The sequence below is a fragment of the Amblyraja radiata genome, chromosome 4, assembly GCF_010909765.2.
Source record: "Amblyraja radiata isolate CabotCenter1 chromosome 4, sAmbRad1.1.pri, whole genome shotgun sequence".
In the NCBI taxonomy this organism is placed as follows: domain Eukaryota; kingdom Metazoa; phylum Chordata; class Chondrichthyes; order Rajiformes; family Rajidae; genus Amblyraja; species Amblyraja radiata.
In genome coordinates, this window is record NC_045959.1 from 65825042 (window position 1) to 65842565 (window position 17524).

General features: G+C 43.1%; 1 protein-coding gene across 1 annotated transcript in view; it reads right to left on the reverse strand.

Annotated features, from left to right (window-relative positions):
• kcnq3 (potassium voltage-gated channel subfamily Q member 3) overlaps positions 1-17524 on the reverse strand; it is a 333849-nt gene that overhangs the window by 203203 nt on the left and 113122 nt on the right. The gene's annotated exons all lie outside the window — the stretch shown is intronic.

Consider the following 17524-nt stretch of genomic DNA (forward strand, 5'->3'; position numbering starts at 1 on the left):
TCGGGATCTCAACCCTCCGCAGCGGGCGTCCAGATGAATGAAAGTCAAGGTAAGTCCTGAAACGTTGCCTCCCCTACCGGAGACCGCGGCTTCAGGTTGGTGTTGGCCGCAGGCTGGCAGTTGAAGATTTAAAGTTCCCGCCGCGTCACAGCCAGAAGCACCGCAGACCGCAGGGCCGGCGGTCGAAGCTCCCCTCCAGGGGTCCCCGGCGAGGGACCCCGCTCCTGATGGTAAGTCCCCACCACGCCCAGTTTGTACCCATGAACACACAAGTTTTCTCCTGGTGTTCCGGTTTCCTTGCACATTCTAAAGACGTACAGGTTTAGAGGTTAATTGGCTTTGGTAAGTTGTAAAAAAAATTGTCCCTAGTATGTAGCATAGTGTTACAGGTACAGGGTGATTGCTAGTTGGCGCAGACTCAGTGGGCCGTAGGGCCTGCTTTCGCACTGTGTCTTTAAAGAGTATCCTAGGCTTGCCAATTCCAGTTAGATAAATTCCTGAAAAGTAAGCCACAATATCCTCCTTGACATGCTATCCTCACATATCTATGCCATAGATCTCCCCAAATGAAAAATAGCAGAATCTCCTGTTGCTGATCCTTGAAAGGTGTAATGTAGTCTTTTGCATCCATATTTTCAAAACTATTGAATGAAAATAAATAAAATTAAAACAAATATATCACAACAAGATTATTCTTTAAGTCCCACTGCACCAAGGAGCCCTGTGAAGGTCTTGCGACACCTCTTACATAGGACCAAAAGGGCATTGTGCATGTATAAGTTATTCTCCAGGCAATTTTTTTTTTAACTCCCTCACAGCAACAACATTCACTCCAAAATAGCAAATACGGTTTTGCCATTAAAAACAGATTTTTTGAAAAAGCAATTTGCACAGAATTGTTTCTTGTACCATTTGGTGCCCTCGGGAACTTGACATAATAAGAGATTAATAAATAAATGAAAGATTCCTTTCATTCTGCTGAAGGCGAATTTCAGCTTGCCATATGTGAAGTGCGAGGTCGGGAGCATCGCTACAAACAAGCATTTACATCACACGCACACAAGCTGTCAGTAGCTGCAGCAATGTCTGTAGATCATAATCATTAGGGCAGCAATCAATATTACCTCCTCTTGAAATCAGTCACAAGATTCTCCTGTTCAGACCTAATCTAATTTTATTAGGATTGTGGATCTGAGGAAGGACATTATTGCCATAGAGGGAGTGCAGAGAAGGTTCACCAGACTGATTCCTGGGATGTCAGGACTGTCTTATGAAGAAAGACTGGATAGACTTGGTTTATACTCTCTAGAATTTAGGAGATTGAGAGGGGATCTTATAGAAACTTACAAAATTCTTAAGGGGTTGGACAGGCTAGATGCAGGAAGATTGCTCCCGATGTTGGGGAAGTCCAGGACAAGGGGTCACAGCTTAAGGATAAGGGGGAAATCCTTTAAAACCGAGATGAGAAGAACTTTTTTCACACAGAGAGTGGTGAATCTCTGGAACTCCCTGCCACAGAGGGTAGTCGAGGCCAGTTCATTGGCTATATTTAAGAGGGAGTTAGATGTGGCCCTTGCGGCTAAGGGGATCAGAGGGTATGGAGAGAAGGCAGGTGCGGGATACTGAGTTGGATGATCAGCCATGATCATATTGAATGGCGGTGCAGGCTCGAAGGGCCGAATGGCCTACTCCTGCACCTAATTTCTATGTTTCTATGTTTCAATGTTTGCTTTTTGCAAAGAGCAAACATTTTGGTTCCCAGTTGTTCAAATATCCAAATAACTTAACAAGCCAGAATTTAGGAAAATATAATAGTTGTACTTGATCATACATTGGATGTGGAGAGGACGCTTCCACTAGTGGGAGAGTCTAGGAACAGAGGCCATAGGCTCAGAATAAAATGATGCTCCTTTAGGTTAGGAAGAGGATGAGGAATTTCTATAGTCAGAGGGTAATGAACTTGTGGAATTAATTGCCACAGAAGACTGTGGAGGCAAAGTCAATGGATATTTTTAATGGAAAGATCGATAGATTCTTCATTAGTGAGGGTGTCGGGGATTATGGGGAGAAAACAGGAGAATGGGGTTGAGAGAGAAACTTAGATCAGCAATAATTGAATGGCGGAGTAGACTTGATGGATCAAATTTTGCTCCTATAACTCATGAAGTGACGATTGTATATACGTACAGCACAGGTATATCTGATTTGTTTGGATAGCATGTAAAACAAAGCTTTTCACAGTACCTTGGTACATATGATGATAAACCTAAACATTGTACTTAGTTTCATCCATGGCTTGAATAATAAATTCAACCCATTCTGTTTGATACTGATATGACATATAAATGTAAATAACGAGGTTAGGATCATATCGTAATGAATGAATTTGCATAATAAAGCAGATCTAATGTGCACATTTTAGAATTTAATTAGTATATGTAATTAGTCTTTCATGTATAAATTAGCAATTATATTTTACATAGATTTAAGATACGTGGTAACATTGGATCAAATGTTCCTCTTCAACACCATATACATCTCCTCAGTCCTTTCAAAAAGGACACCCCAAGTACTTCAAAAACCATTGCCTACTTAAATCTACTTATATTTCCAGGCCTAAGTCATTGAATGAAGAAATTCCTAAGATGTTATATTAATTTCCATTTTAATTTTAAAATTCCTGCAGCTACACCCATCTCAGGTGCCTGGGAAGGATGAAGGTGATTGAGCACAAAATCTCTATAAAAAGATAAAACATAAATCCAGTTGACTAGCTAAAGTGAAGGAGACAAATGAAGTAATACTTTGCCCTGTCACTGTAATGCATCGGCTTATGGCATCAGAAACACTCAGAAGCTGCAAACAATATGAATTAGTAAGAAATCATGTCTGCTGCTTTTCTAAAATGATTTGTAAACATAGCAGGATCTATGTTGTAGCAATACTGCTGAAACTTTGCACATTTGTGATTTATTCCACAAGAGTATTCTTGGTGAAAGTAGAAATAAACAAAGTGCTCCTTCGTAATCTTTATCCAGCTGCTGTAGAGCTGAGGAATCCATGAACAGATTCTGAAGCATGGGTGACTTCAAGAGCCAATAAGCAACATTTCAGGCAATGGAGATTGTGTAACCCAGCTGGGTAGGTTGACTTACCAAAAGCAGGCTTCATTTTTGTTACCATTATATTATTTTATTGTTCATAAAGATAGGACACGGTACAGGCCCTTTGGCTCACCGTCAGTACAGACCATCAAGCACCCATTCTGAAGCTAAGTGTCAAGCTAGGACTAGCTGTTCATCGGAGACTCTTGTACCATCCTTAAAATTGGATTTTAGATTGCACTAAACATTATTCCCTTTATCTTGTGCCTGTGCAATACGGAAGACTTGCTTGTAATCATGTATTGTCTTTCCACTGGCTATAGCACACAACAAAGAAGCTTTTCACTGTACCACAATACACGTGACAATAAAGTTAATGAAACTAAACTAGCTACACTCACTCACACTCACTCACACATACACGCACACAGGATAAGCTAGTTTGACTCAAATAAATAGCGTGAACAAGAGTTAGTCAAATTGCAAAAGCTCAGTGGAATGAGACTGCAGCAGATTTTGGACAGAATGTTTGCCTTGAGGAATGGTAACAGCAGCACCTTATGCTTACTGTGCCAAGCATTTGCTGCAAGGCCTCCACTTTCTATGATGTTGTGAGGCATCTGGAAAAATATGTTGGACCAGATCTTGCTGCCATGGGAGCTTTGCCCACAATTGCTCCCCATAGATAGACCACAAACTACCAGGCCCAGACATGGAGACAATAGACAATAGACAGTAGACAATAGGTGCAGGAATAGACCATTCGGCCCTTTGAGCCAGCCCCGCCATTTAATGTGATCATGGCTGATCATCCCCAATCAGTACCCCGTTCCTGCCTTCTCCCCATATCCCCTGACTCCACTATTTTTAAGAGCCCTATCTAGCTCTCTCTTGAAAGCATCCAGAGAACCTGCTTCCACCGCCCTCTGAGGCAGAGAATTCCACAGACTCACCACTCTCTGTGAGAAAAGTGTTTCCTCATCTCCGTTCTAAATGGTTTACTCCTTATTCTTAAACTGTGGCCCCTGGTTCTGGACTCCCCCAACATCGGGAAGACGTTTCCTGCCTCTACTGTGTCCAAACCCTTAACAATCTTATATGTTTCAATGAGATATCCTCTCATCGTTCTAAACTCCAGAGTATACAAGCCCAGCTGCTCCATTCTCACAGCATATGACAGTCCCGCCATCCCAGGAATTAACCTTGTAAAACTACTCTGCACTTCCTCAATAGCAAGAATGTCCTTCCTCAAATTAAGGGACCAAAACTGCACACAATACTCCAGGTGTGGTCTCACTAGGGCTCTGTACAACTGCAGAAGGACCTCTTAGCTCCTATATTCGATTCCTCGTTATAAAGGCCAACATGCCATTCGCTTTCTTCAATGCCTGCTGTACCTGCATGCTTTCTTTCATAGACTGATGAACAAGGACCCCCAGATCCCGTTGTACTTCCCCTTTTCCCAACTTGACGCCATTTAGATCGTAATCTGCCTTCCTGTTTTTGCTACCGAAGTGGATAACCTCACATTTATCTGCATTAAACTTCATCTGCCATGCATCTGCCCACTCCCCCAACCTGTCCAAGTCACCCTGCATTCTCATTGCATCCTCCTCACACTTCACACTGCCACCCAGCGTTGTGTCATCTGCAAATTTGCTAATGTTACTTTGAATCCCTTCATCCAAATCATTGATGTATATTGTAAATAGCTGCGGTCCCAGCACCAAGCCTTGCGGTACCCCACTAGTCACTGCCTGCCATTCTGAAAGGGACCCGTTAATCCCTACTCTTTGTTTCCTGTCTGCCAACCACTTCTCTATCCATGTCAGCACTCTACCCCCAATACCATGTGCCCTAATTTTGCACACTAATCTCCTATGTGGGACCTTATCAAATGCTTTCTGAAAGTCCAGGTACACTACATCCACTGGCTCTTGCTTGTCCATTTACCTAGTTACATCTTCAAAAAATTCCAGAAGATTAGTCAAGCATGATTTCCCCTTCGTAAATCCATGCTGACTTGGACTGATCTTGTTACTGCTATCCAAAGGTTCGACTATCTCATCTTTTATAATTGACTCCAGCATCTTCCCCACCACCGATGTCAGGCTAACTGGTCTATAATTCCCTGTTTTCTCTCTCCCGCCTTTCTTAAAAAGTGGGATAACATTAGCTACCCTCCCAGCCACAGGAACTGATCCTGAGTCTATAGAACATTGGAAAATTATCACCAATGCATCCACGATTTCTAGAGCCACTACCTTAAGTACCCTGGGATGTAGACCATCGTGCCCTGGGGATTTATCAGCCATCAGTCCCATCAGTCTATCCAATACCATTTCCTGCCTAATGTGGATTTCCTTCAGTTCCTCCGTCACCCCTGGAGGGCCCATTAAATTGAGTGGCACCAAGGCTTTGAATGGTAGGATGGAGAATTCCACCCCCAAAACCTCCAAAACGTTTGACAGCTAGCAGTCCTGCCCCCAGCTTTGTGACTGGGAATGCTATTAAGATCCATTATAATAAGTAAAATTAAAGCCAAAAAGAACACATTTAACTACACAAAATAATCAAGACCATAACAATTAGCAACAAACTACCCCTTCCCATTTCCTTCTTCTGCAGCCTACAATCTCATTGAGATCAATGGGATTGTGGCTCCTGCACTGGATCCAACCTGTTAAAGGTTCTGAGTGCCAATTCCCCAGGATAAATCCCAGTGAATCTTAATGAGATTACACTTCCTTGCTGGACTCAATGTGGCAGAGTGTACAAACAGATACAACACAGTGTCATTCGGTAAACTTGGAGCCACCTCATTTGAGTGCACACCCAAATAGAAGCAATGGCCAGGAGAGCACAAAATGTCTCTATTACCTTCGAAAGTTAGGAAGTTCGGCAAGTCCCCAACAACTCTTACCAACTTCTTCAGATGCGCCATAGAAAGCATTTTATTGGAATGCATCACAACAGCTCCATCCGAGACCGTAAGGAATTGCAGAGAATTGTGACGTACTCCCAACCATCAAGTTCCTTTCCATTGACTCAATAATTCTATTATGTCTACTTGAGAAACAGATTCTACCTGAGACCTGCGTAATATTTTGAAACAGGTAATTATTCAGGCATTGAATTTTAATTCATTGAGATTGTACCCATTAGGTCACACACAGCATCCTCCCCATTTTGCAAACCCCAAGCTGTGTGGGCGATGGCCAGAATTCAAGAGGTGAAGCATCCTATTTTCACGCAGATCCTTCTATGATTTCAAGTCATAACGTCATAGAGTCATTCAGCATTGAAACAAGCTCTTTGGCTCAACTTGCCCGTGCTAACCAAAATGCCCCATCTACACTAATCCCACTGCCTGTGTTTGGCCCATATCCCTCCAAACCTGCCCTATCCAAGTACTTGTCCATATGTGTTTTAAATGTTACAGTACCTGCCTCAACTGCCTCCTCTGGCAGCTTGTTCTATATACCCACCACAAGTTGTACAAGTCATAAGGGGAGTAGTCAATGGCAAATTGGGATTCTCACTCCATCATTTGCACTGTGGCAGGATAGGAACAAATAATATTTTGCCCCCTTTTTATGGTTTTCATGGCATGATATTTACTTCCTACTTGAGACCTTGCTAACAAACTTGAACACAGCCTATTCATACCCAAATTAATATTATAGCCATCAATAATTTATAAATGATTACTCAATGAGGTTCGTCGGTTTTAATACATCACCTCATATATCCTTTGCATATATCTCATCATCGATAATGCATAAAATGAAATTGCAGATTTTATCTCTGTACTACCCACTTCCCTGACATCAGTCTGAAGAAGGGTCTCGATCGGAAACGTCACCCATTCCTTCTCTCCAGAGATGCTGTCTGTCCCGTTGAGTTACTTCAGCATTTTGTGTCTACCTTCGATTTAAACCAGCATCTGCAGTTCCTTCCTACACATTATCGCAGATATATACCGATGAGTATAAACAGATTTCCGACCATGGCAATAAATCAGGAGTCCATCGTCCAAATGCCTATTCAAAAATATATATTTTACTCAAGAATTCTTCTGAAAATTTTACAATGAGCCAGGAAATAAAATTGCATTTTTTCAGCTGCTGCCAATTTGTCAGTTGTGGGATAGACAGGAGCAGGATTCGGGTCAAGGGATTTATTCTGCTGGCCCTGCCAAGAGTGACAATTGATGTATATTGTAATATGTATGTTCATACATGGCCAAACATACTGTAATGAAATTCAAAAAGATCATCCAACGTGTTTTCTGTCATTTGAATTATAGCAATACCAGGCATCAGAGATTCTCAAGTGTCTTTGGCAGCTGCTGTTGCTATGGCAGCACTGAAGGATATTTAAAGCTGCTACAATCAATCACATGATGATAAGCACACAATCTTTAGCACAATTTAAAACAAATATTTAACTATTTTTAACCTTCAGCCAGCAGCAGAGGGGCCACCAGCCTTGCTGGACGGTAGTGCAGCCCAGATCAGTCATACACTGAGTGCTGGATTAACTCATCGGGTCAGGCAGCATCTCTGGAGGAAATGGACATGCGACGTTTTGTGTCGGGGCTCTTCTTCAGATTGACTGCAGTAAATGTCCCATATTCGTCCTGTCCACAGCCCTTTTCCATCTCGGGGCACTCGCCTGAAAAACCGCGAGCTGGATCGACCATCAGCGCTGAACACACACACACACACACACATCGCAAAGGCGGGGGCCAGGGAAAGCGGGGGAGCGCTGTCTGAAATTCACATGGTGCAAAGCCAAGGTGATACCCGCGATGAACAGGAAGGTTAAAGACGGCTGGCACAGTGTACGGTAAGTCCTTTAGAAGAGCCGGGGGGAGGGGAGAAGGGGGGGAGAAGGGGGGGAGAAGGGGGCAGAAGGGGGCAGAAGGTGAGAGAAGGGGAGAGAAGGGGAGAGAAGGGGAGAGAAGGGGAGAGAAGGGGAGAGAAGGGGAGAGAAGGGGAGAGAAGGGGAGAGGTGGGGGAGAAGGAGTGGAGACACTTTTAAGAAGCCAGACAACTTTTAATAAGCCAGAGATACAAATTTATGAAGTTTAGCGGGCAATTAATATTACCGGTCCGTTTTCCTTAGTTCTGAAAACTCGTGCTTATGCTTTATTTTCCCCAATCAGCCAATTAAAATGCCCGGTCAGCAAAGGCAATTACCTACGGCTACCTTGACTACCTACAATGACATTGCGACCCCACTACCACTGCACTACGAGTTCAAAACTATCGATTTTCTCCATGCCGACCAATTTTTGCTCGCGGAAAAATTTTCAGCGTGTTGAAATATTTTCCTCGACCAAACTGAAGCCGCGCGTAGTGACCACTATGCGGGGACTCCTCTAGATCATGAAGGAGACTTACCAGTGACTACCTACGACCATGTGTCGACCATGCTGCGAGCTTGTGGCGAGGCAATCTCTCCTAAACTCGCAAATAAGGTCGCCATAATGAGACAGGCCCTGCAATCTCTAACAATCATTATGGGAATCTGGCCGATTATACAATACAAATTTACAAATTTATTGTCATTTGAGCCTCAGTGAGACTCAAACGAAATTTCGTTTCCACAGCCATACAAACAAAGACAATGTCCTACAGACATACACACAATTAAATTCACACAAACATCCATCACAGTGGACCTACTGTGATGGAAGGCAAAGTCTTTTCTCTCCCCTGCTCTCAATTTCTCTCCCGATGTCCAAGCCCCAGGCGGGTGATGATAAGTCCCACGGCCATTTTAGGCCGCGCGGGGCGATTTACGGCCCCGCACCTGGTCTGAAAGTACAAGGTTGGAGCCCCCGGTGGGCGATGGTGAGTCCCACGGCCATGAAGCTGCGCCAGGTGATGTACGGTCCCGGTCCGGGTCGTTCCAACCCCGCGACACGGGCTGGAGAAGTCGCGTTGCGGGAGCTCCGGGAAGCGGTCTCTCTGTCCCCCCGGACCCGCGAGCTCCCGATGTCCCGGTCCACCGGACCTGCGGCTGCGTTGCTGGAGCCTCCGAGCCCCAGGAGTCGAGTCGCAGCAGCAGCGAGTCATCACCGCTCCCCACGCTCCGAGGCCGGCCAGCCCCACGATGGTGAGTAGTCCGCAGCTCAGCAGCTCCGCAGTCTCCCGAGCCCCCGGGTCGTTCAGGCTGGAGGCCGCTCCACGGTGCTAGGCCCCAACGACAACGGAGACCCGACAGGGAAAAGGTCGGGTCTCCCAGACAGGGAAGAGATTTTAATTAGTTTCCCCCCGCCCCCCACATATACACATTAAAAACTAGTATTAAAAAACACCAAACACTACATTTAACTAGACAAAAAATTAAAAAAAGACAGACAGGCTGTAGGGGCCGCTGCAACGGGTGAGTCGCGCCGCCCATACAATAGACAATGTAAAGCTATGGCCAATGTTAAATTTCACTAGGTCAGGCTACAACCTTGCATAAAGCCCACCATAGTGGCATCCCAATCCTAAAATTTAAAATATTTATCCTCCAATTTATAATATTTCATTCGAGGTTTAGAATTCTAACATGGAGCCGGGAATTTCTGGTCTGAGTTTCAGACTTTAATTTGTGAATTTAAACTTCTATATTTAAGATTAAATCAAATTTACTATGAAATAGGGAACTATGGGGAAGGAGAATTCTGAACACCTGCAAAAAGCAGAGAGCTCGCAGCCAAGAGCGAGAGCTAAATGCATCACTCACAACTGGAGTCACACTTTCCCATGATTTCCCAACTTAACATACAGGATCTACAGGCAGATGTCCTTGAGCAGATCTCCTGGAGAGCATATTGAAAGGCATTAAAAAATGCTGGAGAAACTCAGCGCAGCATCTATGGAGTGAAGGAATAGGTGACGTTTCGGGTCGAGACCCTTCTTCAGACTGATGTGGGGGGGGGGGGGGGGGGGGGGCGGGGCAAGAGGAAAGGAAGAGGCGGAGACAGTAAGCTGTGGGAGATGCTGGTCACAGTAGTGGCACAGTGGCTTAGCGGTAGAGTTGCTGCCTAACAGCGCTTGCTGCGCCGGAGACCCGGGTTCAATCCTGACTACGGGTGCTATCTGTATGGAGTTTGTACGTTCTCCCCGTGACCGCGTGGGTTTTCTCCGGGGTCTTCGGTTTCCTCCCACTTTCCAAAGATGTACAGGTTTTGTAGGTTAATTGGCTTGGGTTTGTATACTTGGTATCTGTGTAAATTGTCCCTATTGTATGTAGGCTTGTGTTAATGTGCGGGGATGGCTGGCCGATGGGCCCGTTTCCACGCTGTATCTCTAAACTAAATCATGGCACTTTTTGGGCAGATTTTGCTTCACCAACATAAATTACAAATGTCATATATGGCAGAACACAAAAAGCCATTAGTTTCAAGGCACAGCAAGACAATGATTTTGTTCAACTAAGAAAATAAATTGATTTACAGCATATAGTCAGTAGACAATAGACAATAGGTGCAGGAGTAAGCCATTCGGCCCTTCGATTCACTGTGATCATGGCTGATCATCCACATTCAATACCCCGTTCCTGCCTTCTCACCATATACCATGACTCAGCTATCTTTAAGAGCTCTATCTAACTCGCTCTTGAAAGCATCCAGAGAATTGGCCTCCAATGCCTTCTGAGGCAGAGAATTCCACAGATAGTCTTTGAAGGATATTGCTCAAGATTTTGTTGCACACATCGATCCTTTCAAAATCAACCCCTTTGTGGCTACAGTATTCAATATAAAGAAATATACATTGGACAGCTATCAACGTGCCTCAGTCCAACACTGCATTTTAACTTTTGTTTGGAGAAAAGCCATACACAAAAGATAGACACAAAAAGCTGGAGTAACTCAGCGGGTCAAATAGCATCTCTGGAGAAAAGGCATAGGTTTCCTGGTTTCCTATATCTTCCTGATACACTAGTGGCCAGATGATCTGGGGTGACAGAGGAACGGAAGGAAATCCACATTAGGCAGGAAATGGTGTTGGATAGACTGATGGGACTGAAGACTGATAAATCCCCAGGGCCTGATGGTCTGCATCCCAGGGTACTTAAGGAAGTGGCTCCAGAAATTGTGGATGCATTGGTGATAATTTTCCAATGTTCTATAGACTCAGGATCAGTTCCTGTGGATTGGAGGGTAGCTAATGTTATCCCACTTTTTAAGAAAGGCGGGAGAGAGAAAACGGGGAATTATAGGTAGCCTGACAACGGTGGTGGGGAAGCTGCTGGAGTCAATACAGGATCGGTCCGAGTCAGCATGGATTTACAAAGGGGAAATCATGTTTGACTACTCGTCTGGAATTTTTTGAAGATGTAACTCGGAATATGAACAAGGGAGAGCCAGTGGATGTAGTGTGCCTGGACTTTCAGAAAGCATTTGATAAGGTCCCACATAGGAGATTAGTGGGCAAACGTAGGACACATGGTATTGGGGGTAGAGTGCTGACATGGATAGAGAAGTGGTTGGCAGACAGGAAACAAAGAGTCGGGATTAACGGGTCCCTTTCAGAAAGGCAGGCAGTGACTAGTGGGGGTCCGCAAGGCTTGGTGCTGGGACCGCAGCTATTTACAATATACATCAATGATTTGGATGAAGGGATTCAAAGTAACATCAGCAAATTTGCAGATGACACAAAGCTGGGTGGCAGTGTGAACTGTGAGGAGGATGCTATGAGAATGCAGGGTGACTTGGACAGGTTGGGGGAGTGAGCAGATGCATGGCAGATGAAGTTTAATGCGGATAAATGTGAGGTTATCCACTTCGGTAGCAAAAACAGGAAGGCAGATAGGTGCCTTCAAGTTGGGAAAAGGGGAAGTACAACGGGATCTGGGGGTCCTTGTACATCAGTCTATGAAAGTAAGCATGCAGGTACAGCAGGCCGTGAAGAAAGTGAATGGCATGTTGGCCTTTATAACAAGAGGAATCGAATATAGGAGCAAAGAGGTCCTTCTGCAGTTGTGCAGAGCCCTAGTGAGACCACACCTGGAGTATTGTGTGCAGTTTTGGTCCCTTAATTTGAGGAAGGACATTCTTGCTATTGAGGGAGTGCAGCGTAGGTTTACAAGGTTAATTCCCGGGATGGCAGGACTGTCATATGCTGAGAGAATGAAGCAGCTGGGTTTGTACACTCTGGAGTTTAGAAGGATGAGAGGAGATCTCATTGAAACATATAAGATTGTTAAGGGCTTGGACACACTAGAGGCAGGAAACATGTTCCCGATGTTGGGGGAGCCCAGAACCAGGGGCCACATTTTAAGAATAAGGAGTAAGCCATTTAGAACGGAGACGAGGAAACACTTTTTCTCACAGAGAGTGGTGAGTCTGTGGAATTCTCTGCCTCAGAGGGCGGTGGAGGGAGGTTCGCTGGATGCTTTCAAGAGAGAGCTAGATAGGGCTCTTAAAAATAGTGGAGTCAGGGGATATTGGGAGAAGGCAGGAACGGGGTACTGATTGTGGATGATCAGCCATGATCTCATTGAATGGCGATGCTGGCTCGAAGGGCCAAATGGCCTGCTCCTGCACCTATTGTCTATTGTCTATTGTTTCAGGTCGAGACCCTTGTTCAGACCATAGACTATCAGAGATGCTGTCTGATACACTGAGTTACTCCAGCTTTGTGTTTATCTTCGGTTTAAACAATCACCATACACAAGTTGTAGTGTGCTACAAAACAGCAAATAAGGAAAGCCAATGCGGTTTATTAATATATTAATTTTGATTTATGTAGCACACACAGAAGGTGTTTCAATCCATTGCCAATCAACAATCCAATGCTAATCAACAAGTAAAATCAACAGAGCTAGCCTCTGGGAAGAAACATTCTCCCACCTTGAGTTACTCTTTATTGATGGTAGTTGATCTCATGAGAAAGATAGCACCTTCCTGGGACTGAGTGATGTAATTTCAACTGAACAGATAATTATTAGTAGGATTTATAGTGTAATGAAACCTGATATTTTCCAGTATTCTGAAATAAAATAGTATGGACAGTTTTAGTGATCTCATATCCTGCTGCACAGAACTGAAGAACCACCATTTAAATAGCAGAAAGGTTATGTGCTTTCCATCGACATAGTCCATGGAATGGCTAGACACACAAGTCTTGTTTATCTGTGTAAATGGTGCTCCTGACACATATGCTGTGAATAATACCACAAGCATATAATTCTTATGAAAATAGGTCACCTATTTTAGCTAACCCTAGCTAAACTCTTTAGACAGAAAAACCAGCAGACATTAAAAAGAGGGTCAAAAGGAACTGCAGATGCTGGAAACTTGAGTGATGAGCAAAGTGCTGGAGTAATTCAGCAAAGTCTGGCAGCATCTCTGGGGAGAAAGGATAGGTGATGTTTCGGGTCAAGAGTCCCGATGCTAAAATTCACCCGGAACTCACAGAACCCAAGTATAGGAATCCCGAGCTACCATTTCAAGCATCTCCAGGACTCCCCATATAAACACAGGCATTGTTCACTCACCCTAATTTACATGGTGGTAACTTTTTCTTAACTCCATAAACAATTAGAAAAAAAATTTAGACCTGAGAAATTACGCGAAACAGACCCTTTGAGTGACCCGCCCAGTCTGCTCCAACCAGTGATTACACCACACTACTGGCACTATTCTACACTCTAGGGACAATTTACAACTTTTAAAAACTGAAGCCAATTAACCTATAAACCTGTACATCTTTGGTGCACCCTGAGGAAACCCACAACGTCACGGGGAGAACGTACAAACTCCGTACAGACAGTACCCATAATCAGGATCAAACCCTTGTATTTGGTGCTGTAACAGCAACTCTACTGCTGCGCCGCCACTATTCTCATTTTAAAAAATGGCACTTTCACCTGGACTAGAAAACATCCAGTAATCCACAAACATTAAATGAAAACAACTGTGAAAGTTTGGAAAAATACTCAATCTTTTTCAATATTAATACTCATACTTCAATGTGACAGATTTTTTCAGTGACCTTTTGAACCACATATCTAACTTACTTGCAATAATGACTGAATCACCCTGTGAAAAGCCCTTGGTAAACCGGATCTGTTAATTGAAAGATTTTTATTCTTTTAAAAAGACTATTAAGCCTGCACATCTTTCCAACCAGAACGTTAATAGATTCTTGCCCTGGAATTCTTCCAATTGCCAAAAATCTAATGTACACAATAAAAAGGTTCTTGCATTACAACAGTCAGAAGATTGGAAGTAAGATGGGACCTAATCACCTATTCACAAGCATTGCTTATTGCTGAATGTGAGTGATGGGGAGATTCTGAGAAGCTCCAGCTGCAGAGTTTAGAACTGGGAGCACAGTATCAAGATTAGGAAGCAGTCATTTAGGACTAAAATAGAGAGACAAAAGGTTGAAAATCATTGGACTTTCCTATCTCAGAAGACTGTGGGTGCCCAGTTATCAGTCGTATCCAAAACAGAGATCAATAGATATTTTAATGCTGAGGGAGGAAATGGAGAGAAAGTGGAAATGTAGACATCACCCGTAATCCTACTGAATAATTAAGCATATTCATGAGATCAGCTGGTCCCCACTTGCTTCTATTTCCTTTATTCTCCGGATATGAGAGTAAATCATCAATCTGAAACTCAAAGGTGGGGGTACAAGCAAAACAAAAAGGCATCGATGCCGTTGAGTCATTGATGTTATGAGATTTTTTTCAAAGCTGGGAGGAGCAATGGGTTGAATAATTTTGATTAAATGAAGTAGGGAGATTGGAAAAAGAAGTAGAAGTCTCCACGGCATGGCTACAAAATACACTGGATTGAATTCATAAATATTAAGATATGGATTAGATGGGCAAATACTGCATCTTGCTTACTAATACGTTTTGGCCAGTAGCCATGCACGACATAAAATCAAATCAAGTGCAAATAATCGGTCCACGTGCAACCTACCAGGAATTATTCAACATCTCACCATATGAAATTGCATCCCTAAATCCCATGCACTTCAGCAACTGTAATTCACATTTTTGCATTGATTAAAGCAGTGGTTCAATGTCACTCACCATTGAGTCTTTATCACAAAATTCCATTCACCCTTGACTAAATGTTCTATGGTAATTTTCATCTTATTCTCCCTTGTGTATAATTTTATATATAATTTATTTTGTAACATGAGCAAAAAACAAATTAACTCATTCACCCCAAAAATAATGTCATTTACCCTCGAGTGAACCATTCACCAGTTTAAGAAGCACTGGATTAAAGCACTAAATAATTCACCATCCCAGTAGTATCATGTTTTGCGTACAATCAAGTTTTAGAGGTCAAATTCTCTTACAATAGTTTATCTTCCTGGTTACAGATAGGTTAATAAACATCACCTATAACTCAGAAGAATTCCACTATAACAGCAAAACAAAGTTCACTCACACCTTCAAATTATGTATTTTCCTCAGAAATACATTATGAAGTGTACATTTATCATTTGTGTTAAAGACTTAGCACCTTTGTCCAACAGATACCAAGATTGTGGCCTCCATTTATTCTATCATTTATGCTGTATTAGGATAACTACACTACATCTACACTTCACACTGCCTCAGCAAGGTCACCAGCACAACCAAGGACGAGTCTCACCCCAGTCCCTCAGACAAGAGGTACAGAAGTGTGAAAATGCATACCTCTAGATTCAGGAACAGTTTCTTCCTGGCTGTTATCAGGCAACTGAACCATCTTATCAACTAGAGAGTGGTCCTGAGCGATTAGAGAGCGGCTCTGAGCGATTATCTACCTCATTGGAGACCCTTGGTCTATCTTTAATCGGACTTTACTTTGTATGAAACATTAATCCCATCATCATATATCTGTGGACAGTTAGATTGTGTATATTATCATGTATAGTGTTTCCACTAACTGGTTAGTACACAACAAAAGCTTTTCACTGCACCGCCGTACACATGACAATAAGCAAAACCAACCTTAGATGCAGTTCAATGAATGTACATTGGCAGGTTGGATAAGTAGGACTGTAGCAAGTCTTACAAACTTCTACACTTGCACCTTAGAAATCATCTAATTGGGATACATCACGGCATGGTTTGGGAACAGCTCTTCCCAAGACTGCAAGAGATTGCAGAGAGTTATGGATGTAGCCCAGTCCATCAGAGACTAGCCTCCCCACCATCAACATTTACATCTGCACTTCACACTACCTCAGGAAAGCTGCCAATATATAGTCAAGGACCTCTTTCACCCAGTCATTCCTTCTTGCTGTACTTTCAAAGTTACATTCTCCACTTCCTGAACTAGCACTTTCTGATACCTCCAATCACAAAATTTACTGAATTTGCACCACTTAAAAAAAAAGGTTTTATTCCTCTTACCAAAGTACAAATCTTTTTTTTTTCACACTGTGCTCCATCTGCCATCTTCTTGTTTCTTGCTGATTTAATACAAGGCAGAAGGAGGCCATTCAGCCCTATTATTTTTTGTTGCATTCTAACTAAGCATTCCCATCAGTCCAAATCCCTTCCTTATTTCACTGCAGCCCTACAATTTATTCTTTCTCAACCCAACCAATTCCATTCTGATTCTTTTTGTCACCTACCTAAACTAGTCTTCAAGGGGAAAATGTTCAAACATCACCCAAAGGGCAGGATCAAACCCAGGTCCCCGGAGCTGTAGTACAGCTGAACTAAGTGCTGTGCTTCTGTTTAACAATCTTTTATAAACTTGACTTTAAATCTCCCTTTCCCACCTCACTTCACATCATGGCAAACATGTTAACCCTTTAGTCATTAAATTGTGAACAACTGAGGCTCTAATGCCAATCTCTGCAGCACTTATAGCTTTATGTGATTCAGAGGGTTGGTATAAAGAATGAGCTTTCAGAGGAGGTGTTTGAGGCAGGTGGAATAACAATGTTTAAAATACACTAGGCCAGGCATGTGGATGGAAAGGTTTGGAGGGATATGGACCAAACACTGGCAAAAGGGTCTCGTTTAGATGGGGCATCTTGGTTGGCATGGATAAGTTGGGCCGAAGGGCCTGTTTGCATGCTGTATGACTCCATGACTCCAACCTTAAAAAGGGACATTCATTTCTGTAGTTTTTCGTTATTTAAGCAATCCTCTATTAACACTAATGTGTTATACTAATCCTGTAAAACCTTGTTTCATTTGTGTGGTACATTTTCAAATGCCTTTGGGAAATGCAGATAATCTACATCCAATATCTACACAGCCAATTACAGCCTCAAAGGAGTATTGAACATGGTCGGCCAAAGGGAGGGGGGGGGGGGGGGGAGTAAATAAAATCCAGAGAAAAAAAAAATTGGAGCGCAATCAGTGTTTCCACTTGAAGGAAATTACCTGAAATTCGGGAAATTCTGGTTCCAGGGATGATTTGGGGGAAAAAGAATTTGCGACCA